Source organism: Sminthopsis crassicaudata, chromosome 5, assembly GCF_048593235.1.
Source record: "Sminthopsis crassicaudata isolate SCR6 chromosome 5, ASM4859323v1, whole genome shotgun sequence".
Classification (NCBI taxonomy): Eukaryota; Metazoa; Chordata; class Mammalia; order Dasyuromorphia; family Dasyuridae; genus Sminthopsis; species Sminthopsis crassicaudata.
Window position 1 is genome coordinate 60,585,198 of NC_133621.1, and position 25,326 is coordinate 60,610,523.

Below are 25,326 nucleotides of genomic sequence, written 5' to 3' on the forward strand. Positions count from 1 at the left end.
CTCCCGGGCCCCCTTCTCCATCAGCTGGAAGCTTTTAAGCTTACTTACTGGCTTAATGACACTACTGGGAATCTTAAATGAGTTGGACTTTCTGGTTTCAGGAACTTATCTGTGTGCGTTCGTGTCTTTATTTTATTTTATTATTTATTTTATTTTTTTTTTTTTTTGGTCTAAAAGTTCCAAAGAGAGTCACTAAAATAGCCAATTATTGGCAAGAAGTGTGTATTAAAAAAATAATCCATAGTTAATCAAGGGGCAGTGAAAGTAAATGAAGTTAAGAAAGTGTATAGAACTGATAATTCCACATTTCTTTTTTTTCCGAATGACTGATTACATCTCCAGTCGTGTTTTACAGCTTTTCCTAGACCAGCAATAGTCTCCCAAAGTTTCTTTTTATTGCATAATTGGCTGAAAGGAAAAGAAACAAAAAAGATAGGGTGGGGAACCCTTTAATTGCTAGTTGAAGTATTTTTCGAAGATTTATATTTTTTTTACAGGGTCGTTTAAAAATATGGAGCAATCATCTAATGGTGGGGCTTTTATGCCAGTTCAAAAGGATCCTGCTGGCATTATTAAATATTGTACAGAAATGTAAATAAGGACAACCAGGGTTCTACATGAATATCTCACTTGTCAGGCATGTGCCCGGGGAGGTGGGCTCCCCAAGAAACCTCAGAAACTCAATGCATTTGTGAAATGATCAACTGTAATGCAAGTAATAGTGGGGGAAGCAGAAGCAAGGTTGAAAAGGCTAAATTCACTTGTGCTCTTCTATTCTATTAAAAACTACAATGAGCTGACATTACCAAGAAGCGCTGATAACTTTAACACAATATTTTTTTTCCTAGAGACTTAAATGACATCTTTTATATTCTATGAAGAAGCATGTGATTTCAGAGGCAAATTTTCAAAAGTAAAATGTCATTCTAATGAAATAGTTCACTTCAGATTATACTGTTAGTCAAAAAATAGTTATTAGGTACCTACTATGTGCCAGGCACTGATAGCCAAGCTATGGGTTACAAGTATAAAGAATCAAACAGCTCCACTTGAAAGGAATGTATATTCTAATAGGAGAGATGAGAAGCATAGAGATGAAGATATTGACACCGATATTGATACAGATATAGATATTTATCGAAATATTTATCCTATTTATAGTATAAATTTATCTACCCTATTTATTGTATATGCTATTCATAGTATATTTTACACTATTTATTTATAGTATAAATTTAAAATTAATACAGGCAAGAAAATTATGTAAAGTAGTTCCATGCAAGGTAGCTTGAGGAAGAAACTAGCAGTTAGAGGACCAAAAAAAAGTTTCATATAGAAGATGCTGTTTGAACTGTCTTCTAGGAAGAGTGGGACTCTGTGAAGTAGAGTGAATGAAGGAATGCATTCCAGGCATGTGGGGAAGCCAGTGCAATTTGAAGTTAGAACCTTTTTTCTGTTAAAATGGGCAGAGTATAATTTTTAAAAAAAGTGTGATTTAGTTGGCAATTACAGATTTTCCATATTCAAAGGTATAAATTTCCACCTTTAGAAAAAAGGTGTTTCACCTCGTTAGTATATAACTTCTTATTGCATGTGTATGAAGAAATGGTGACATGTTTTCTTACCTACTTTGATGAGTGACATATTTGTACTGAAAAAAAGAAACCAAAACCTCAAGAATTGCCATCCTGTGTCAAAGGCAAATGTCGAAACCAGCTGCAAAAGGCTTAGGAAGTGTCAAAGTCAGTTGCAGAACAGACTGAATTTGGCTGCCTAAAAGGGAAACTTTCTTTGATGTTGTCATGTATGTGAAAGCCAGAAAACCCTATAAAAAGAAAGAAAGAAAAAACACCTAAACTTGAAAACTGCCCAGTAGTTCCAAGGTACTTGCACACATTGAAGTGACAATAAAGGAACAAAATGTGTATTTTTCAAGCAAACCTATCAGAATTTACTCATTCAAATAAATGCATTCTTTGAATGTATTCACCTTGGATGACTAGATACTAATTCCAAAATACCTTCATTCTTCAAAAAGCTGTAATTCTCTTGAAATTGCCTAAGTATCTTTCTTCTGAATATCCTTAATAGTGACCATTCTCTATTCCTGAGGCTGGACATAGGGGGCAATTAGTTATAATTTTCTTGCAAGAGGTAAAAGTCACTTGGAATTGTTTTTGGTTTGTTTTTTTTTTTGTTGTTGTTGTTTTTTTTTTTTTTTGGGGGGTGGTGGGGGTTGGCGTTATATCTGAAGAATAAAAGAGCGAACAACCCAAACAGAGCTATTTGTTGAAGGCTGACAATAAAATCATGATTCTAGTTTGGGGATGGCCTATAAATGTTTCATTTATGAGTAGATAAAATTTTACTTTATATTATAAGTATCTTGGGGATTTCAGAATGTTTTGAGTATTGATAAGTAATTGCATAGCTTAAATTAACTATGATGAAAGATTTTACTCGTTGGAAGTTGTAATTTATGATACCTTTGCTTCTTCAGATATATATATGTCTACATATACATATGTTTAACATATAAAAGCATATATGTACACATATACATATAAGTTGTTTAGTTGTTTTCTGTCATAGCTGATTCTTTGTAACTCCATTTGGAGTTTTCTCTCTGACACTTAACTACACATAATCTTACCTTCTCAAGACCTTTTACTTTTTTGGGTCTTACCTCCTCAAATGTAAAGTGAAAAGGTTGATCTTAATTTCCTCAAGGTAATGGCCATGTTTGAACCCAAGTTCTCTGACTGCAGATTCATTGTTTTAGCCATTGTATCAAAACTGCCTAGCTGAGTATAATTCAGTTAACAAATGGTTAGCCATTTGTTCATTAAGAGGCAGTGAAGTTTAATAGAAGGAACACTGGGCCTGGGAAGGGGCTATAGAAATAAATGTATTTTTTAATTCTTCTTCAACATTGAGTAATGTTGACCCAGTGAAATGGAGAGTTATACAATATTCTGAAGGCCACAAAATGTTTTCTTCTCAATATTCCTCAAGTACTATTATCTCAATTTTACATATAAGGGAACTGAAGCGAATTTATTAAATATCCACATCAAAAATTGGATTTTTGTGTAAGGATATATGTATGTCCACTTATAAAGAAAAATTTTGCTTTAACTTTTCAGTGTTTCTCCTGTAGTTAAGATGTTTATTATAAATAGTCAAATCTTCCCCTTTTTATCTTTTTATCTTGATGCAGGTAAGTGTATCATTAAAACTTTTAAAAGAAAAAAAAAAGTTTGTCTCTGATTTAATTGGATTTCCATAATGAGGAAGTCATATAGACATTTTCAAGGCAATTTCTAAATGAGCCCATTCATGTTGAAGATCCTAGGGCATGTATCTACCTGTTAAAGATTTGTCAGACTATGCTTGTCATCATCAAATAATCTTAGACCTTTGAGATAACAATGTTACAGTTAATAGGGAAATCTTGCAGGATATTGAGTAATTCCTAAAGGTCAAAAGTCTGGACAGACTCTAGGAATGAGTTTGGTTTGTGTCCACAGCACACCTTCAATATGTCTGATTAGTCATATTGACCATAGAAACCCCAGTAAAATATTGTCTACAGTTTATTATTTATTTTTTTAAAAGATCCTCTTTATTTAGTATTGATTTGAAGCTGATTGTTTAGCCCATTTTATTTGCTAACAGTTTTTTGTTTTGTTTTCTGAAAATAAGTTTCATTGATTTATTTTTATTTTATAGTCCTTTCTATATATCCCTCTGTTCCCCAACTCCAAATGAATCTTTCCTTCTAACAAAGAAAATCAGATAAAATAACTATGTTGGATAGTGTATGCTGCATTCTGTATCCAAAGTTATCCACCTATCTATCAAGAGAAAGGAACTTCATCTGTTCTTCAAGGCCAAGATTGGTCATTACAGTTGCACTACGCTTTGTTTCAACACTATCTGAGTTAACCAATCCCATCAATACATGTTTTATTTGTTATAAGACATTGAAAAACATCTCAAGTTGCAGTTGAATTTGCTATATCCTCTGTAAAATATGGGATAAACTTGAAATGCTTAAAGCTATGTCATCTGTTTCCTGAAAAGTCCAACAAAAGTTTTTAATATCTACAATTATACGTGACTAAATATTTGTAATCCATAATAACTATGGCAGATCAAGAATCAACATACTTGTCATTCAAGTGTACCTATATATAATATTTTCCCTTAAAAGTCCCTTTCCTCTTCAGATGTGATGTTACATACAAGCATTTGGCTATAGAAGATATTTTTCCCCTTACTCATCCAACTGTTTGGATTAATCTCTTTAGTGGAATGGATTCTAGAAAGCAATAGGATTTAGGTTAGTGACTTTAAAAAATCTAATAGAACTTTCTGCATGAAGGGGAGAAATGAACAGGAAGGGGGAATTTGAAGTAATGGGGATGCATAGAAATCAGAGTGGTAAGCATAAAGATTGAAATTGAGAGATGTCAAGAAGTTAAACATATTTTCTTGATGCTTTTGTCCCCTTTCCCTGTCTTTGTTTGATTTCATGTTTTCTTTCCTTTCAGTCTATGATTCAAACTTTTTATCTCTTCGTCTTTTTTTTCTCATGTCCTCTCTGAGTACTTCTGAAAAAGGAAGGAGAGATACAGAGATTCATAGAGACACAGAGACAGATACAGTGATGGTGGGAAGGTAGGAGGGAAGAATGGAGAGAGAGAAGAAGAAAATGGAGGAGGAAGAGGAGGAGAAGGAAAGAAAGAGGAGTGAGCACAAATATACTCAATTACTCAAAGCACAATTACTCAAAAGTCAATATTTGTCTCTTGTGGTATTAATGGTGTCTGTCTTCATGACCGCTAAGTGACTTTTAATTAAAGAAATCTAGAATATTTGTTGGAAATTTAAACTCACATGTTCATAGATAGAGAGCTGGAAGGGCTTTAGAAGCCTTCTAATCTAACCCTTTCATTTTTCAAATGAGGAAACTGAGGCCCATAGGAGTAAGTGACTTGTCCCAAGTTACAAAATAGCAAATGACACAATCAGGATTTGAACTTCTTTCCTTTGACTCCAGACTCTTTACTTTTCCCACTGTACCATGCTGCCTCTCCTTCCTCATTGTGAATGAATAGATGATAATACTTTTTCTGGAAACATTTAGCTCTTTAAAAATCAATGTCCACTTCTCTATGATCAGTCAGTCCCCATCTGAAATAGTTCTTTTGTATAGACATAGATATAAACTAGAAAGGTAGAGGGATATATTTACCAATAAACTAATTCATTATAATGGTTTCAGATATCTGATCTTGGAAAACCAAAGGATACTTCAATATTAAAGAATTGATTACCACTTTCTCTCTCTCTCCTTCTCTCTCTCTCTCTCTCTCTCTCTCTCTCTCTCTCTCTCTCTCTCTCTCTCTCTCTCTCTCTCTCTCTCTCTCTCTCTCTCTCTCTCTCTCTCTCTCTCTCTCTCTCTCTCTCTCTCTCTCTCTCTCTCTCTCTCTCTCTCTCTCTCTCACATTCACTCTCTCTCTCTCCCTTTCTCTGTCCCTCTCCCTCCCCCAGTCCCCCCCTCTCTCTTTCACACACACACACACACACACACACACACACACACACACACACACACACACACGATCAGACTTGGTGGTCCTAATACAAGATCATGGGTCCAGCATCACTGCAGTCTAATTCTTTCTCTGACACTGACTTCCTCTGTGGCCTTGGGCAAGGCAATTAACCTCACTCATTGTGTTTCTCCAACCATAAAAGAACAATAATATGCAGTTCAAGAGGAGAAACTCTGTTGAGGATTAATGAATTGGTTAATGTGTGCCTAGTGTTTTGAAGAGAAAAATAAGCTATGGGACTTACCTAAACCCAACATTTCAGTATTTTTTAAAATCATTTTTTACTTGTGATGACTATGGCCAAGTTGAGCGTTTTTTTTATGAAGAACTTCAGAGAAATCCCTAGTTCTACTGACCTACCCAAATGAAATTTCATCCTAGTTCCCAGAAGTCTTTGTCTATAGGCTACTTTTTTGCACTCATTAAAACTTTTCTTGTGTCCAAAAACTACTATCTCCACGATTTAAAATAATGAGGGATGGAGTAGTGTTGCATACTCTCTAGGAAAGTCAAAGACATATCAAATGTGATATTATCTGATCCTAGATTATCTAGATATTAAATAGTAAAAATGAAAGTCTCTCATAGATTGGCCCAAGGATCAGCACTCGCCCCTGTGTTTAATATAGATAACAGCAACTTGGATAAAGGCATAGATGACATCTTTACTAAATATAAATAACATTAAATGGAGATGAATAATAACACAATGGATAACAGATTCAGCAACCAATAAGATGTTTTAAATATCAGAATATTGGGCTGAGTGTAATATTGTTAAGTCTTCACAAAATCAGTTTTGAAAGTAAAAATTTGGGGGCAGGTACAGCTTGACAGGAGTTTGCTTCAAAAGGATTTAAGGGTTCTGGTGGATCATCAGATAAATGATGCAATAGCTTGAGATAGCAACCCCAAACAAACAAACTCTTCAGCTTTAAGAGAGTTCTTGTGCTTAAGACTATAAGGAATGATGACCCCATGCACTGTACTATAGTCTGGGCATATATGGAGTATTATATTCAGTTTAGGATGCTGTCTTGTAGGAAGCTGCAGAGCTTGTAGAGGAAGATAACCAGATTTTTGAAATCTTGCCGATGAAGAAACTTTGGTGGTTGTCCTGGTACATGAAGGACAGGTTATTTTTATTCTGCTTGTCCTAAGCGATGGGTAGAAATTTGAGATGGATTGATTCTTGAAGTAAGGAAAAACTTCCTAATCAATTGAGCTGTGCCTTCACAACAGTCAGATATGGCATCCACTAGAAATCTTCAATGGATAATCACCTGCCTGGGATAATATAGAAAGAATTCTTCTTAATTGGGTGTTGAAGCAGATAGTTTCTGAGGTCCCTTTCAATTTTGATAGTCTGATTTTATGGATTTATGCATTCTATACTAGGCCCAAATAATTGTGTTGGGTTAAAAGTTCTTTAAACATCCACTACCAGAATAATTTTTCTTACATATAGATCTGCTTAAGTTATTCCTCTACTCATAAATATTTAGTGGCTTCCTATTGCCTGTCAATAAGCAAGCATTTATTAAGTATCTATTATGTATCAAGCATTGTCCAGAGTGAAGGCAACACAAAGATATGTGAGACAACCTCTGACCTCAAAGAACTTAAATTCTACTACAGGGATATAAAACACTTTATGTCAGTGGAGGGGAAAGCAAAACTAACAACACCTGGGAGAACTAAGACAAGTCTCTTGAAGGAGATAGCACTTGAACCAAACCTTAACCCAATGGATCCATGAAACAGAGATTAAATAAATAAATAAATAAATAAATAAATAAATAAATAAATAAATAAATAAATAAATAAATAAATGAATGAATGAATGAATGAATGAATGAATGAATGAATGAATGAATGAATGAATGAATAAATAAATAAATAAATAAATAAATAAATAAATAAATAAATAAATAAATAAAAAGGAAGCGCATTCCATGAATGGAGGGTAGGTTGATAACCATTTATGGGAAATAGCAAATAAGCCACTTTGGAGCATTACATTCCTGCCTGATGAATAAAATTCCAATTCCTTTGCCTGTCATTCAAGGCCTTGCACAATATGGTGCCACCTGGCCTTTCTAACTTTATGTCATATAGTGTTCAAATCAAACAGTGCTATTTTCTTAATCACCTTAACATATTCTGCTCTTTTCTGTCTTGGTGTCCTTGCTGACACTTATTCATACACATAGAATGTTGTCTTTCTATCCCCTTTACCTACTGAATTTCTACCAATTCTTGAAAGCCTAACTCAAATGCTATCTCTCTATCAAATATATTTTTCATTTCCCTGCTTGATAACGATCACCCCCCTAGACCTCAAACAGTACTTTTTAAATATCTCTCTTTTTAATCCTCATATCATACAATATTGTATTGCCACTATTTATGTTTATACCTTAATCTTCCTATTAGACTAAAAATTCCCTGAAAGCAGGACACATAGCATATCCAGACTTTGCATCTCTAGTCCCTGCTCCTAAGGTCTGCACAGAACAACCACTTAAAAATGATCAGCAATTTGTAGCAGCCCTTTTTGTAATCACAAAGAACTGAAAACTGAGTGGATGTCCATCAGCTGGGGAATGGCTGAATAAGTTATGAAATATGAATGTTATGGAATATTATTGTTCTATAAAAAATAATCAGCAGGATGATTTCAGAGAGGCCTGGAGAGACTTACATGAACTGATGCTAAGTAAAGTGAGTAGAACCAGGAGATCATTGTACACAGCAACAAGATTATATGATGACCAACTCTGATAGACATGGCTCTTGTCAACAATGAGGTGACTCAGGCTAATTCCAATAGACTTATATTGGAGAGAGCCATCTGCATCCAGAAAGAGGACTGTGGGGACTGAGTGTGGATCACAACATAGAACTTTCACTTTTGTGATTATTTACTTGCTTTTTTCTTTTTTTTCTTTTAATCTTATTTTTCATTTTGATCTGATTTTTCTTTTTCAGCATGACAATTGTAAAAATATATATTTAGTAGAATAATTATTATTAGATTATTTGTCATCTAGGGGAAGGGGATGTGGGGAAAAGAAGGAGAAAATTTTAGAACACAAGGTTTTGCAAGAGTGAATGTTGAAAAATATCTTTACATATATTTTGAAAATTAAAATTCAACATATATTTTAAGAAAAAATTATCATTAAAGGGATGAATGTACAAAACAGAGTATTTACATGTTGAAATTCTGAACTCTTTATCTCCTTTTCATATCAGAAAGGGGAGATGTTGGTTATATGGCTCAAGAATGAGAAAATATGAGAAGGCTCAAATGTGGACACTCCTAAACTAGTAGTATGGATGATAGTGATCCATGTAGCAGCAGTAGGGCCGAACAGCCTAGTCCAATGACTATAAGATCCGGGATAAAAAGATAAGCTTGCTAATCTCAACTCTGCTACTTACCTACCTTTGTGACATTTTATGTCCATGGTCCTCTGTTTCTTCCTTTGTAGATTCAAGAAATTCAGAGATCCCTTTCAGTGCTCTTGCATTACATTTCATTTCACTGCTGCAATGATAAACATGGCATTGCAGTCACAGTTGTGATGTCAACTTTGCAAATATGGCCCTGAATTTCCCACCTCTTCTGTGCTGAACTTCCTAATGAACAGAATGGTTTGTAGTCAGATTCATGGGTCAACAGTATCCATAAAATCTTTATGTTAGCTCTACTCTGCTTGTAATAATATTCTGTTAGTAGTCAGTGTTTCCTTCTTTATAAAGAAGGATGGTATTGCTAAACTTCCACTAGCAAGTGTGGTTCCAAACAAGTATTCCCTTCATAATGTTATTGGGTTTTAGTTTTGGTTTTTCTAGCAGTAGTGAAAAATTTGCTGAAATCAGTCCTCATCTTCTTGCCTGGCTGCCTTGTCACTTATAGTACATATTTATAAAAATAAAAAATAAACTAGGATGAAGTATGCAGTCTTTTCTGTGAAAACAAGGAAAAAATTACATGTAGAACTAGTGATCAAAATGTTAATTTTTAGCACATTAATGTTCTAACTATGTGAGTTAATTTATCAGTGCCTGGAGCTAATGAGGCCAATGTAGGTTTTAGGACTGTTTAAGAAGGCAAACCTTCAACAATCTGAATGATGAGGGGCCTTGTGTTCACATTCTATATGAGGATTGTCTTAAGGAACTGGTGACATTTAGTCTACAGAAGAGAAGACTCACAGATAGGGATTTGGGAAAGGAAGGACCCAAAATGTCTTCAGGTATTTAAAGGGCTAGAAAAGGATTAACTTTGCTTTGGTTAGCCCCTGGAACAATGAATGAAAGCTATAAAGAAGTTAATTTTGGTTGATATTAGAGTAGAAAAATGTCCTATCAATTAGAGCTCTCCAAAAGTTGAATGAATTCTCTCAAGAGGTTGGTAGGCTCCACTGACTCCACTGGGGTTTGATTTTTGCTTTAGTTTTTGCTCAAGCAAAGGATAGATTTATGCCAAGTATCTAATTGTGGGGATTACCTTTGTGTGTGAGTTGGACTAGATGGCTACTGATATTCCTTTCAACTGTCAAATTCTATGATTCTGTGATTTTGTACAATACATTCTATATGGGGCTCTTTGATTCCCTTTAGTCCATAGCCAAAGAAAAAATGTCTTTCACACTCTGGCCAACTTTTCCACATGAGGGTTCCAGGTCCTCATTACCACTTCCCAGTATTTCTTTTCCAGTAGCATAGAGCCTCCCAGACGATGAGCCACACCCATGTCATAAGATAAAAAGACTAAGTGAGACTTTTCCATTTCACGAGGAAATTTAAGAAAACCTTAGGGTAAGTAGTCAAAGATTACATTGGTTCGTTCCTGGAGTTCCCCTTACTGAGTTCTGCTTGTTTTTGGTTTCCTTATCCAGCTTCAGGTCAACAATCTGAAAGAAACTTCCTTAAACCATCAGGATGGACAGGAAATTCATTCCCCTTATTTCAATTGCTAACCTAGTTTTGATAAAAATTCCAGGTGTAAGAAAATTACACATCTCCCTCACTAGTGTTAATTACCTATGGAAGGTCAAAAGACTTGGAGCTGGAAAGGACCTCTGAGACAGTCTTATTCAATTGTCTCCCTTTCCAGATGAGGAAGTAAGGGTTCAAGATTATTAAGTGGCTTGCTCAAAGTAAAACAGGATTCACAGACATTCCAACCAGCTCTGAATCCAGGGCTTTTTGAATCATATCATGAGGTTTTCTTTGAGTTCCTCTATACAACCTTTGGGAATTATGTTGCTGGCTTATCCAATTTTGATCCCTGGTCTTCAACTTTACATAGTAATTGTATATCTTTATTCACTACAGCCAATATTCCCTGGAAAACAGAAGAATAGTAATAACTAACAATTGTATAGTTCCTACTATGTGATAGGTGCTGAACCAATTGCATTGTAATTATCATATCACTTGATATTTGCAACAATCCTGGGAAGTAAGTGCTATTAAATCCCCCATTTTATAGATGAGAAAACTAAGGGAAAGAAAGGTTAACCATTAACCAGGGCCATACAGCTAGTAAGTATGTGAAGCCATATTTGAACTCGGAGGATCTTCTTGTTTTCAGACTCAGTGCTCTATCCACTGATTCTTCTTTTTATTATTTGTTTGTTTTGTTTCCCCCAGTAGAATATAAGCTGAGAGAGCTAAGTCTGTTCCACTTTTGTTTTATCATTCCCATTGACTAAAACAATATCTGACATATATTAGATGCTTAATATATGCTTATAGAGTATATGGAGTTTTCATGGTGGACAAGCAACTCTATGTAAGGGCTTACCAAGCCTTTTTCAGGGCTTTTCATCCACTTTTGGTGTCCACCTACCATTTAACTCTCATTCATAGCTCCTAGAAGCTGTCACATGTGCAATGGCCACATGTTGGTAAAAATGTCTGAGCATATAGACTGAAACAATCTATGGGATTCAAACCTATCAATGAGTTAAGGGAATGTCTACCCCAAACATATGAAGACTCTCTCTGGTAGAATGGTTAGATGGCAACAACTTGTTCCAACAACCATGAAGATGGCTAAAGTAGCCACTGTGGAGTGCTTGGAGTTTGGTCATCCACTTCTGTCATTGGTTCTTTAAAAAAAACAAAGGATGAATAAATGCTTGTTGATTGATTCAATGAATGAACAATTACAGGAAGAGGATAAGAAAAAGTAACGAACATTTAACCTATATTTCTGCACACGGACATGAACACAGACCCTGGTCCCTAACAACTAACTTTTCTTATCCCCCTTTCCTTTCTTTTTTCTTCTATATAGGTGAATTGACAATCCATTAAGAACTAGTTTAAGATGATAATTTATTACTTTTCTTAATCTTCATGACTAGCTGTTACAATCAGTTTGTTACTACAAACTTTAGTAGTCTGAAGTATTTGGGGAGTACCTATAATTGTTGTATTTTTCTCCTGATGTCACCCATCTGTCCAAATGCACAGGTTTGTGTTTGGTGGCTTATCTTCAAGCTCCATGATAAGAACATAGTCCTCAGTTTGACAAAGATTTTCTAATCTCAAAATCATCTCATATTCATTCTATAAATTTTTAAAATTTTAAGATGAAATCACATCAATGAGAGACTTTTCCTACCAGAAACTACAGCAGATCTTTTAAAATTTAGAGAAATATTGCCCCTGACAAATCATGAACAAGTTGTATGTAATTATAAATTCGATATTTGAAAACCACTATCAGATAATTTCATTCCCAAAATAATTCAATCATGGTAACTCCCAGTACTCTGAGTCTTCCTTTTCAATTTTGATTTTATCCCTGTTAAAAACCCTTGCTACTAGCTAGATTCCTACTTAAAATATTTTGATTTTTTGCCATATCTATTTTAAACAAAAAACCCATAATTTGTCCATTGTAAAAATTATCTGAATTAATTCAGCTGAGACAGTCACCTTACAATTTAAAATCTATTTTAGTGAAATACCAACTAATGGTTCTTCACCATGATTAACGTCCTTAGCTATTGCCAGTATACTTTTTTCTTTTTTTAGTGTATAAGCTGTTCATATTACTTCTCTACTCAGAAATATTACTTTTCTACTCAAGACCAATGGTTTCCATTTGCCAATCACATAAAGTTCAAACTTCCCACCTTGGCATTCACAACCCCCAACAATTGTGCCAACCCACACTTAAACACACTATTACCTTCAGGCTACCTTGAAACCTGACTTAATTGCTCATCATTCAATGCCCCACAATTATCTGCCTTTGTTCATTCTCTTCCCTATGTCTAAAACAATCCACCAGCCTTTTGTTTACTTCTAATGTTTACTATCAACTATTAACTTATTCTCTAATGTTCTTAAAACCAAAACACCATCTCCATTATAAAGCCTTCCCTCCCTTCTCCCAACCTGCCATGAAACTTAGAATCATAAGATTTTAAGATTTACAGCTGGAAGAGACCTCAAAGTCCACTAAAACCCATCCTATCACTTTATAGATTAAAAAAAAAAAAACTGAAGTCCAGAGAGCTTGCACCTGTCAAATTCTGTGATTTGAGAGATTAAATGATTTGCCAGGCATCATACTTTCCCCATTATATACCAATTGTGTTATTTTTCTGAATTGTGTATACAATACACTATCCCACTATTTGGATAATAATATCTAAATTATGTATCTTTCTGAGCACCTTACTTAGTTCTTTGTACATAATACTTTTATTACCATAAAGATTAAAAAAAAACATAACTTGAAAAATAAGTGTTGGATTGTGTACAGTATGTATTTTCTTAAGAGATGGTCCAGGAGAGTGGATAGAAGCTTTGAGAATCAGGAATCAGGCAAATCTGCTTTTGAGTTCTGCCCCAACTCAAATCGATTTATGTTCTGGACAAATCACTTGATCTCTCTTGAGACATAATTTGCCAAATTGTTGTCCTATGATCTGCATTGATAGAAAGATTTTCCTTAACTAGTGAGATCTTAGATCTGAACCTCTCCTTCCCCCCCCCCTTCCCTAATCCCTTCCAAAAAAGAAAACAACGCAAACCAGATTTTCTTAAAACTTATCCCATAGATTTTAGATATCCATGCAGTCTTCTATCATGGTCATCTATCTGTCTGCCCATTTGCCTGAGGTTCTGTGGGGCAAACTTATCTTTGTAGTCATACAGTTAACAACCTTCTTTGCTCACGGCCATAATCGACTAAGAGTCTGGGAATTTGACAATCTAGACAGAAAAAAAAAGTCCCTGCTCTTTTGTGACTTTTTATACTGTTAACTATTACTGCCATTTGGGTTAATGATCTATATGGTCATGAATGATGAAGAAAGCCCTGCTTATATGCTTTGGCTTTACTTTCTGCCATAGAAAAGCTTCAATGAGTTAACAATGTATTTTTTTTTTAATTTCTCATTTCAAAAATGACAGAGAATGTACTTTTATGTGGCAAAGATAAATTAAAACATAACTCCAATAAAGAAAAGATCCTTTATTATATACAAGAAACATCTGCTGACTGATGTTATCTGTCGGGATCTGTTACTTAAAAATCACATTTCCTGACAATGAATACTTACAAATACAACCCTTTAAAAAAAGTTAAAGAAAGTTCATTATTAAAAGACTTAAGGGATGTTATTTAGTCAGGCTGTGAGGTTTTATGTTTGTCTGAAAACTTATTTATATTGTACATATGTGTTGGCTGTTATGTACATATCCAACAATCCTGTTTTATTCATTACTCATCTACCTTAGAGAGTATAAAAATTGTAAAAATTAAATGTAAGATATTTCCCTTTTATATATGGATTAGACTTGTGATTTCACTGATATAAGGCACTCCCAATGAGAGAATTCCCTGCAATGATACAAATTAGCCTCTGCTCTGCTTTCAAACTTAAGTCTTCTTTTCTCAGAGATCAACTTTCTCTGAATAATATCATGTTGCTTCCCAACTGACACACAAAGTATAGTTTAAGAAGTAATAACTTAGTATCCTTCTTGGGAACATGCCATATTTTTTAACCATATGACTTCCCACCATTCCTTCTTTACTCACCATTCCCCTTGTTCTGGCATATTAATTTTTTAAATTTTTTACCAGTTCATGGGCAATTTTGATATGCATGTTGTTGTTATTCTATCATGTCCAACTCTTTGTGACCCCATTTGGGGCTTTCTTGGCAAAGATACTGGAGTGATTTCCCATTTCCTTCTCTAACTTATTTTACAGATGAAATGAATAAATTGAAGCAAACAGGCTTAAGTAATCTGTCCAAGGCCACACAGCTAGTAATTGTCTAAAGTTGGATTTAAATTCAGGAAAATTAGTCTTCCTCATTCTAAACTTTGCCCCCTACCTACCTCCGGAGCCATCTAGCTGCCAGATAGAGATAGATAACTTTCCATTTTCTTTTTTCTTTTTCTTTTTTTTTTTTTGCAAGGCAATTAGGGTTAAATGGCTTGCCCAAGAGTACACAGCTATAAGTGTCAAGTGTCTGAGGCTGAATTTGTACTCAGATCCTCCTGACTCCAAGGCTTGTGTCCTATTCACTGTACAGCCTAGCTTCCAGATGGACAGAAATATCAATGTTTCTATTTTCAGTGGTAAATTCTTATTGTACTATTTGACTTTCTGAGTAAGGCAGAAAACCAATTCTAAGAGGATTTTATTAGATAGAGGATTTTATAGACTTAACCTCTTGGAATTTATGTTTCAAAGATAAGATATTAGTACCATACTTATTAAGCATATTAATGTTCTTCTAAAAATGTATATACCTAAAAGAATCATTTAAAAATAATCAGTGAATGGGGCAACTAGGTGGCACAGTGGATAGAGCACCAGTCCTGAAGTCAGGAGGACCTGAGTTCAAATTCGATCTCAGACACTTAATATTTCCTAGCTGTGTGACCCTGAGCAAGTCACTTAATCTCAATTGCCTCAGCAAAAAAAAAAAAAAAAAAAAGAATTAATGAAGCTTTTTTAAAAGTATATAAGAGCCTCCCAAGAAACAAAAATCAATAAGTTAAATCATAAGAATCTGCCAAGCTTCTCGAAAACCTGCCAGGTTTTTGTTTTGTTTTGTTTTAGTTTGTTTTTTGGGTAGTCTATAGGTAAGTTTTTCTCATTTCCAAGAACAAGCCATTAACATAGAATTTAGACAGTGTCTTGTTGAGATAACAGCCATTTGTCTGAGGGCCAAATATTTTTAAATAGCCTGGTGCATATGTTTTATAGCCACAGCTGACTTTTTGCAACAACCAGACATGCAATACTTAGACTCACAAGTTGAAGTTAAGCAGACTGACAATTATAATCTATGCGAATTCATGTTATTCTAAAGGAAAAAAAAAGAAATCTGGCTGCCATTTGTTTTTTCAGTCTTTGCTTAAAGTGGTTTCCATTAATTCTCATTTTCATAATACGAGTAGAGGAAGAAGTTGCAGAATGAGAGAAAAACACTCTATCAAACAAAAGACAAAGGAACAATAGAAAAGGGTATTTCCACTAAAAAGGTTTTCTTCCTCCATTTAAAATGTGTGTCAGCATTCCTGAATGCTTAGCTACATTAGGTGAGTAACTTTTAAGATTAAGAAACTTTGGCCAATGTTGTTTTTCTTGTTCACTTGTTGAGCTGTGACCCCATTTGGGGCTTTTCTTGGCAAAAATACTAGTTTCTCCAGTTGATTAAGACAATCAGGGGGTCACACAACTACTAAGTGTTTGCTGCTGTCAAATTTGAAGTCAGGTCTTCCTGAATCCAGGCCCAGCACTCTACCATTGAGCTCTTCCTATATTGTACTATTGTACAAATATTTGTAAAGTTCTGTGGTCATCATGCCTTGAACATTTAAAATGACTAGGATTTTAGTAATATAAATCATGCCTACAGACAGAAAATATTACCCAAAAAAATAGAGGATGGACCTCAGAGTCATAAAGACTAGGTTCAAAGCTAAATCACTATCAAATACTGGCACTATGACTCTGAAAACTCATTTAATCTCTCAGTCCTTTAGGCCATGCTCTAATACTATATATTGAAATGAAGGTACCTCTATTGGTGGAGGGAGTTTTCTTATCTGGAAGGTCCCTACAGAAATGAAATCACAAATGCAGCCTCTGTCCTTAACTCATATTTACTCATTTTACTGGAAAACATATTGCTTAGATTTATAGTTTAAGTGAAGATTGTATCATAATCTAGTAAATTAAAAACTGCACCCAGCAAACAATCAATTTAATGAATATAAAGGTCTTCTTATGTCCAAGGCACTGTCTTAGTCCAGTCTCAAGAGGGTGAATCAAATTACTTTGCATCTCTTTCAAATATGCACACTTGTGTATGTATATATCTATGTGTGTGTATTATGCATATAAAGTAATCAGTAGGTAAACAAAAATGCCTCTTCTAGAGCTGTGCTTTGATGGAAGCTAAAGATACTAAGAGACAGAGGTGATAAGGAGCTCATTACAAGCATCAGGCATAGTCTGTGCAAAAGCATCAAGGTGGGAAATGGGGATGTTGTACACAGGGAATAGTTAATAAGTCAGTTTGACAGGAATAGAGACTGTGTGAAGGGAGGATCGTGTGAAATATGACTAATATTTCAGGAGTCAGATTTTTGGAGGGCTTTCAGCATCAGTCTAAAGGTTTTATATTTTAACCAAAAGTCAAAATGGAGCCCCTGGAAATCTTTTAGTAGGAGTGGTATGGTGAGATCTGTGGTTTTGCAATATCAGTTTGGCAGCTGTGAGAAAGATGGATTAGAGAAGAGAGAGACTTGAAGGAGGAAAACCAATTAGGACACTTTTGAAATCATCCAGAAAAAGTGATAAGGCTCTGAGTTAGAGCAGAGTAGCTCAATATTCAGTAGACTAAGCCCACCCAATGATTTAGTTTTTCCGTTTTCTACCTGCCTCCCAAATAGACAAAAAAGCCACCACCATCAGTTGCTATTATTTAACTTTATCCATTTTAAGAGTATAAGTGTATAAAAGAATAGCTAACAGTATAACTGTTCCATTCTTCTCTTTGTGAATATCAGAAATTGACAATGTCACTATTTTCATTTGACTTCACATAAAAATCTTCAGACGATATGGAGCTGAGTGTGTTTGTTCCCCTGAGTTCTATACAATTCATCAAGTTCATTTGGACATTTTTATTGATGTATCTTAGCTTGGAATGGAAGTCCCTTGAGGGTAATAACTTCTTTTTGTTTTGTCTTTGAACCCCTAGCACAGAATCCAGTAGATAATGGGTGTATTATTGATAAGTATTTGTTGGAATATGTAGAACTGGCAGGATGTGAAAATTATCCTTTCTTTCTCCTGTTACTTAGTCTTCTGGTATTAATCAGAGTATCACTAAATATACTCATTCCTCAGTGGAAGGTATAGAAAGAGGAGCAGCATGTCATTCTTATACATAATAGAAATCATGTTTAATATCATTCTGAGGAAAGAATATATGTAAATATGTTTTTTTCAGGGCTTTCAAATCTTCAAATTAATTGTTTCTTCAAATATTTCTCCATACAGTAATTCTCCTGATTTTAATATTCTAACAATGAAAAGTAAAGAAAGTGGATACAGTTTGTACTGCACAATTCTGTAATCCTAAATCTGAGAGGTGACGGCATTAAGGGAAATAATGTTATGTTTAGAGTGATAATTCATAGGTTCAACTTCCAGCTCTGCTACTTAGTAGCTGTGTGACCTTTGGCAAATGCTTTACTTTCTCTGGGCCTTTGTTTCCTCCTCAGTAAAATGAGCGGACTGGACTAGATAGTCTCCAAGCTCCCTTCCAACTCTAAATTTACTTTGCCTAGGAGCTACTAATTCCAAGATGACAATAAATATAAATGGTGACTCACACTAGTGACTTTGAAGAGTCATTGGTCTCCATCATTGTAAAGGGGAGAAGGTAAGGGAAGAAGAACAAAAAGAATAAAACAAAGTTGGAGAAAACTAAGAATAAATGCAAATTAAATAATATCATTTTACTCATTTTTTACCATTATCCATCTTCACATAACTTTTTAATAAACCAAATACTTTGTCAGCACCATGATTTTGAGTGCTGTCAGGAGATAGCCAGAGAAAAAGACAGTTCTTTGAAGATTAAAATCTTTTTCTTAAAAGGACAGATATCTTGAAAGAAACTATTTCTCTGTTGACATCTAAAATTAAAGATCATTTGGTTCATTGAAGCAGGGAAGAAAAATATTGCCTTTTAACACATTTGTCTTTGACATGTAGGAAATAATAAACATGAAAATCATCCCTTCATCACATGAACATTTGTATTTTCTCAAATAAAGTTTCCAAAGGATTGTTGAATTTATGGGATTTTGGAATGCCATTATGTACTGCTTTATAGATATAAATATGAATTTCCATTACAAGTTTACTAGCAAAATGAATATATTATTTATGAAACAACATCATCTCTAACTATTAAAAAAAGTCCTAGCATCTATGATGCTATGATCCATTGAAGTCTGGGATAGATAGGGAGATAAAAGTGAAATCAAAATGTAGAAATACTGAAAGTCTGGTAGTCATTATTGAAAATTCATTATGAATCTCTGAATAATCAATGATCACAGTCAAAATACAAGAAAACTTCAGAATTTCAAATGTCTTAAATTTTAAGACATTTTAAAGTAGCTTCTATTCTAGAGACTAAGTTTGACATTGATTGGTTTGAGAATATCAAGAAAAGAAAATGGTAATCATTATGAACCAGCATGGATTCTCTAAGAAATTATATCAGCTTAATCTTTTTAAAAATATTTATTAGAGTAGTAGATCATGAGAAGGATGCATGAGACATAGCATTTTTCACTTCTTTAAGGCATTTAATAAATTCTTTTCCACTGACCTGCTGAGAAGATAGAGAAATGAAGCTGTAGATTGTATAATAGTACATATTACACAAAAATGGGAAGAATAGTAACTCTATTAAGTGATACAAGCAATATTCCAAAAATAACAAGGCAAAATGTTGAGACAAAATTAATAAGATAATATCTAATAGATATAATTACAAATTCCTACCTTTGGGTTCAAAGAAACAATTTTAAAATATTGGATAAGAAAGTCCTAACAGTGTTTGTGTAAGAGAAAAAACCCCTAAACCCTGACCTTGTTAAAGTACTGTATATTCAACATGAAATAGCAATGTTACAAAAGTATAGTTTTTTTGTTTTTTTTAATTAACGTACTCTCAGGAAAAAGTAATAAAAATACCACATAAAGCAAGAGAAATGATCATCACACTATATGTGGCACTGGTCAAATTCTACCTGGTATCCCTTTTACTTGTAAGCACCATATTTTATTTTATTTGTTATATCAAAATAAGTTTTATCAGTGTCCTTTTTCGCATTATGATCATTTCTGTATAATTCCCATTCCCACTGACCCATACTTTATAAAAGCTAAATAAGATAGCTAAATCAAAACTAAACATGACCATATCCCTAATGTTGTATACCAGTTGTATACTTCTTTATCAATGGAAAATGTATTTCATTATCTCTTCTCTAGAACAAAAAATATTGACCTGAGTGAAGTTTTTTTTACGTGTTATTTTCATTTACATTATTGTAGTAATTGTAGATCTTTTCTTCTTAATTTTATTTATTTTATTCTGCATCTGTTCATTCAAGGCTCTCCTGAATTCTTAAAACTCATCATTTTATTATATAATACTATTTCATAAAATTCATTTGTTACAAGTTGTTCAATTTTTCTCCAATGAGAATCTATTTTGTTTTCAGTTTTTACTATAGGAAAAGTGCTGCTATGAAGATTATATATTATGTGGGACTTTTTTCTGAGGTTCTTAGTATCCTATATCTATCATATTTCTCAGAAAAATTAATTCTTATGGATGTCTCTTATAACCTATAGTTACTAATTTACTTATCACCATCTCTACCCCCTAGAAAGTCTCCTTATAAAAACAACAAAAATTTCTCCAAAATTATAGCAAGAAAATTTAGCAACAAATGCAATATTCCATACTCATAGTCCTTCCCATTACTGCAAAGAAATGGTAGTGGAGGAGGGGACTTTTTATATTTATTGTTTGGAGCCATTGCAATTTCATAGCATTAAATTTCTATTATTTTATTGGTCTTTCCATTTCCACTATCATAATCATTGTGTATATTGGGGTTTTTTTTTGGTTCTGACTATTTTACATCATATGGATTCATCTAAGTCTTCCCAAATGTTTCTGTGCTTGGATCATGTTGTTTCTTATAGCACAGTAATAGTTTACTACATTCACGTACAACTTGTTGTTAGAATTACTAGGTGAGAATTCAGGTTGTCTGGACAATTACAAGGTGAGAACTCAGGTTGACTTGACAGTTCTCTGGCTCAGACCTTTGGTTTGGGCCTTTAAAGGGAGTTTACACCTTAGGAATTCTAAGAGGAGCAAGCTCATTGGTTAAAGTGGTTCTTCCCAGAAGCCCTTGCATTATCCCACGCCCATTCTCTGGGAGGATAAAAAGAGGCAACATTGAGCCTGGAGAGCAGTCTGGACTGAGGAAGGCTAAGAGGTGGAGGAGATTCAGAGCCAGGACTCAGGAAGAAGAAGAGGCTGGCTGGAGGCTCCAGAAGCCTCCCAAGAAACCTGCTCATAGAGGAAAAGATTATACAGAAAAGAAACCTCCTCCCAGAGAAGAATTACAACTGAGAGATGATCAGAACATTACAACTTGTTTCTATTAATTCTTTGCTTCTACAAAAAAATGCTGCTATAAACATTTCAATATATATCAAATGTTTCTGTCATTCACCCCCTTGGAATATATATTTAGAAGTGAAATCTCTACATCAAAACATATGGATATTTTAGTCACTTCACATAATTTCAGATTGCTTTTCACAATAGTTGAACCATTTCACAGATCCATCAACAGCACATTAGAATTGGGCACCAATTTTAAAAGAGACTTTTGATAAACCAGAACACTTGTAGTGTAGCTAAACTTTAAATATTTGGAGATAAATGGAAGAAAAAATTATACTTATTGTGCTGCCACTAAAAAAAAGAATTAGAAACTATGACTAGAAGTTACAGGAAGACAATTTTCAGCTCTGAATAAGTATAGGATCCCTATACTTGTACACCTTCTCTCCAACCCAAGGCCAACAAGAGCCAGAGGACTAAAAGGCGAGAGATACCCTTTATAGTTTCTCCTATTCTTGATAGTTTGGAAGATTAGTGGGCTTTTTAAATCTCCAGTTTTCTTTACTTTCCTCTATTTCTCCATTTCTAACTTTACTTTAAAAAATCACATGAACTCAAGTGGAAAGCTCCCTTTACTCAAAATAATTCTTCCATATTAGCAAACAAATGGCTGAAATTCTATAGTAAGAGTTTCATTCCTTTAGCCTGTTAAAATTGCAGTTTCCCCTGAAAACAGTCATACTTTATGCCCTTCTCCATCACTTGGATTCCCTACTACTTGGTATGAGGAGAGAGCACCATGAAGACCCTGAAGCTGGAGAAGCAAAAGAGATAACTAAGCCCCAGCAGAGACTGAGGTGGGAGGGAGTGGGAAGAACTAAATTGGCTGTGGCTGAGTGACAGAAGACAAACACTGTTCAATTTTGCCTCAGGCCAGCGTAGTCCCTGTCTCTTCCTATCTGGTCTCTAAGAATCAGTAATTGGATTTCTCTTTGTTCTTTTGCCCTCTGGTGAAAAGATGTTTTACTCAGTGTTTTCCTAAAAGTCCACTTGTTCTAGTGGTCTTTGTTTGAATTTATCCTTCTTTTTTGATGGCCCAATCTTTTTCCCCTCCAGTTACAGTAACTTCTTTCTGAAAGGAGCTATTTCCATTTTTCATACTCTATTTACTAGGCTTACACATGATTGTTCAGTCAACAAGCTTTTATTAAGTACAGTCCATGTGCCAAGCTCTGTGCTAGATGCTAGGGATACAACAACAAATATGAAACATGTCTGCCTTCAAAGAGCTTATGCTTATGTGCAAATATTAATATACCTAAAAGATATACTATATATATATATATATATATATATATATATATATATATATATATATGGTATTGGGGCAAGGGGAGATCCTAGCAGCTAGAAAGAATTGGGAAAGGCCTTATATAGGAAATAATGACTGAGCTGATTATTGAAGGTAATTAGAGAGCACATTCCAAGAATGGAAAAGGCCAGTGTGAAGGTCTGAGAATGGGGATAGAACCACTCTGAATACTGTCTGGTTTTTCTAATGCCTTTGCTGCTAATTTTCATGACTTTGGTTGTTTCTGAAGTGTTGTTTGGTTCTAATGTAGACCATTTTATTTACTCCATTCATACTGAAGACTTTCACTGTGTTCTGTTTTTACATCTCAGAAATCAGTTAAATAAGTTGTAGCACCTGAATGTAATGGACTTTTACTGTGTTATAAGAAATATAGAGACAGATTTTTCTTGTGCATCATGATAATTGCAGAAATATGTATAAAAGAATTGCACATATTTTAACATATATTGGATTACTTGCTGTCTAAAGGAGGGGTGGGGCAAAGGGAAGGAGAAAAAAATTGGTTTTGCAAGGGTGAATATTGAAAATTATTTATATTTACTTTGGGGGGGGGGAAAGAGCTAAAAATCCCAAAAAGAAATATAGAGAAGCATGGGAGGATATATATAAACTGATACAAAGTAAAGTAAGAAGAACTCAGAAAACAATAGATACAGTGATTAAAATAATGGAAATGGAAAAGATAATAACAATAAAACAATTAAAACTGAATGTTGCAAAATTATAATGACCTGGTTTGAGCCCAAAGATAAAGTATGAGAGGGCATATTTTCTTGTTTCTTTGTAGAAGTGGGAAGTTGTGGGTATATTGCATATAGGGTCAAATTTTTCCAGTATGTATTTCATTTTGCTAAACTCAAACTCCCCCCTTTTTATTTTACTTTATTATAAGAGCTTGTTCTCTGGGAAGGAAGGGAATACACCAGAAAATATAGATGATGTATCAAAAAATTCAAAACTATCGATGAGAATTTATTTCAGGAAAGTCTCAGTAATATTTAATGAAATTGATCTTTTCATGGAGTAGGCCAGAAATGTCCTTAATTAAAATAGTAGATAGAACTTGGTAAGAAGAATTTCTGGAAGTGTCTCCTGACCCTCAAATATACCAAAGACTGCTGAATATATTGATGAATATCTCATCAATTATCGAAGTCATGGTAGACCATGAAGAGATAGAAGTTGGTGACTAGCTGATCCATTCTCCATAAAATGAACCACTCTGGAGCCACCAACCAGCATCTGATTTATTTTCTACTGGGCTATTCTGTATGATGTGGTCCATCCTGAACAAGGCAGGTCTTCCTCTTTGGTCTTACTCCCTAGTTCTAGTCTCCTAATAAGTGACAAAAATTCTCCGTATTCCCACTCACCCCTAGAATTTCCATAACTGTTGGGACATTTACAGATGTTTCTCCCCAAAGGGCACAGCATAGTCAGTTAAACACTTTCTAACATTTCCTTTATTTTTACTAATCATGGGCAATTGGAAGAGTATGACCATAAGCCAACTCCTCTTATACCTAAAATAAGACCATAGAATTAAAAGCTGGAAAGGACCTTTGTGAAAATCTAATCCAATGTTGTTATTTCACAAATAAGAATAATGAGGCTGGAATTAGTGTTTAGACTTACCAAATTCTCAGTAGGTTGGAAATGATAGAGCCAGCATTTAAATGTAGGCAGAGCTAGATAGAATGACTCTTGACAGAATCCTTAATGAGGAGTTGTCCAACATGTATTGAGGATCTTCACTGAGGGGGGAAATCACTATTTTCTGAAGCAGATCATTTCAATTTAGAATTAATTTTTCTTTAATTTGAGGGAGAAATTGGTAGTAACTTGCACTCACTGCTTCTAGGTCTATCATCTAAAGCAAAGTAAACCAACTTGAAATACTCTTTCATTTGACAGCCTTCAACTAGTTGAAGAGAGTTTTCATATCCCTCTTAGTTTCCTCTTTTCCAGAGTAAACATCCCTCATTCTTTTATCCAATGATATAAAGCATGGCATTCAAGGCATTTGTTATCCAGGTCACTAGACCATTCCAACTTGTCAATACCCTTCCTAAAATATGTCAACCTTGCCTAAATACAGAATTACAGATGTTTTCTCTTGAGGGCAGAGAACAGGATGTTTATAACCTCTATGATTCTGTATGTTATATCTTCTCAATAGCATTAATGAGAGCACCAATTTCCTTCCCACTTTGAGGCTACTTGTTTATGGCATATAAAGCAAGAAGTGCCAGCTGATGTTTCTAAATATGATCCTTAACAGAGATTCTGGAGCTGATTATGCATGAGGGAGGAAGAACATAAGAGACACTTCTCCACGTCGGAGTGCACCCTGGGGTAGGGGTCTAGTGTTCCTAAGTGACTTTCCCTTTCTTGGCTTGTTTGTGTTCTCTTGTGTTATGTGTCTCTGGGGATCCCTCTGTTTCTCTATCATCTGGTTTCCAGTGTGTGTGCCAGGCATGTCCACACTTAGCCAGACAGTTCCATTAATAATGTCTACAAACTAAAGCTTTCCCAGTAAGCTCTTTCTCTTATTATATCCATCCTTTAGCTTAGTTTTTTTTAAAAA

The 25,326-nt window shown here is 34.4% G+C and overlaps 1 protein-coding gene across 8 annotated transcripts in view; it reads left to right on the plus strand.

Moving 5' to 3' along the window:
* The window catches only part of KIAA1217 (KIAA1217 ortholog), a 607,564-nt gene that overhangs the window by 34,756 nt on the left and 547,482 nt on the right, over window positions 1–25,326 (plus strand). The window lies entirely within an intron of this gene.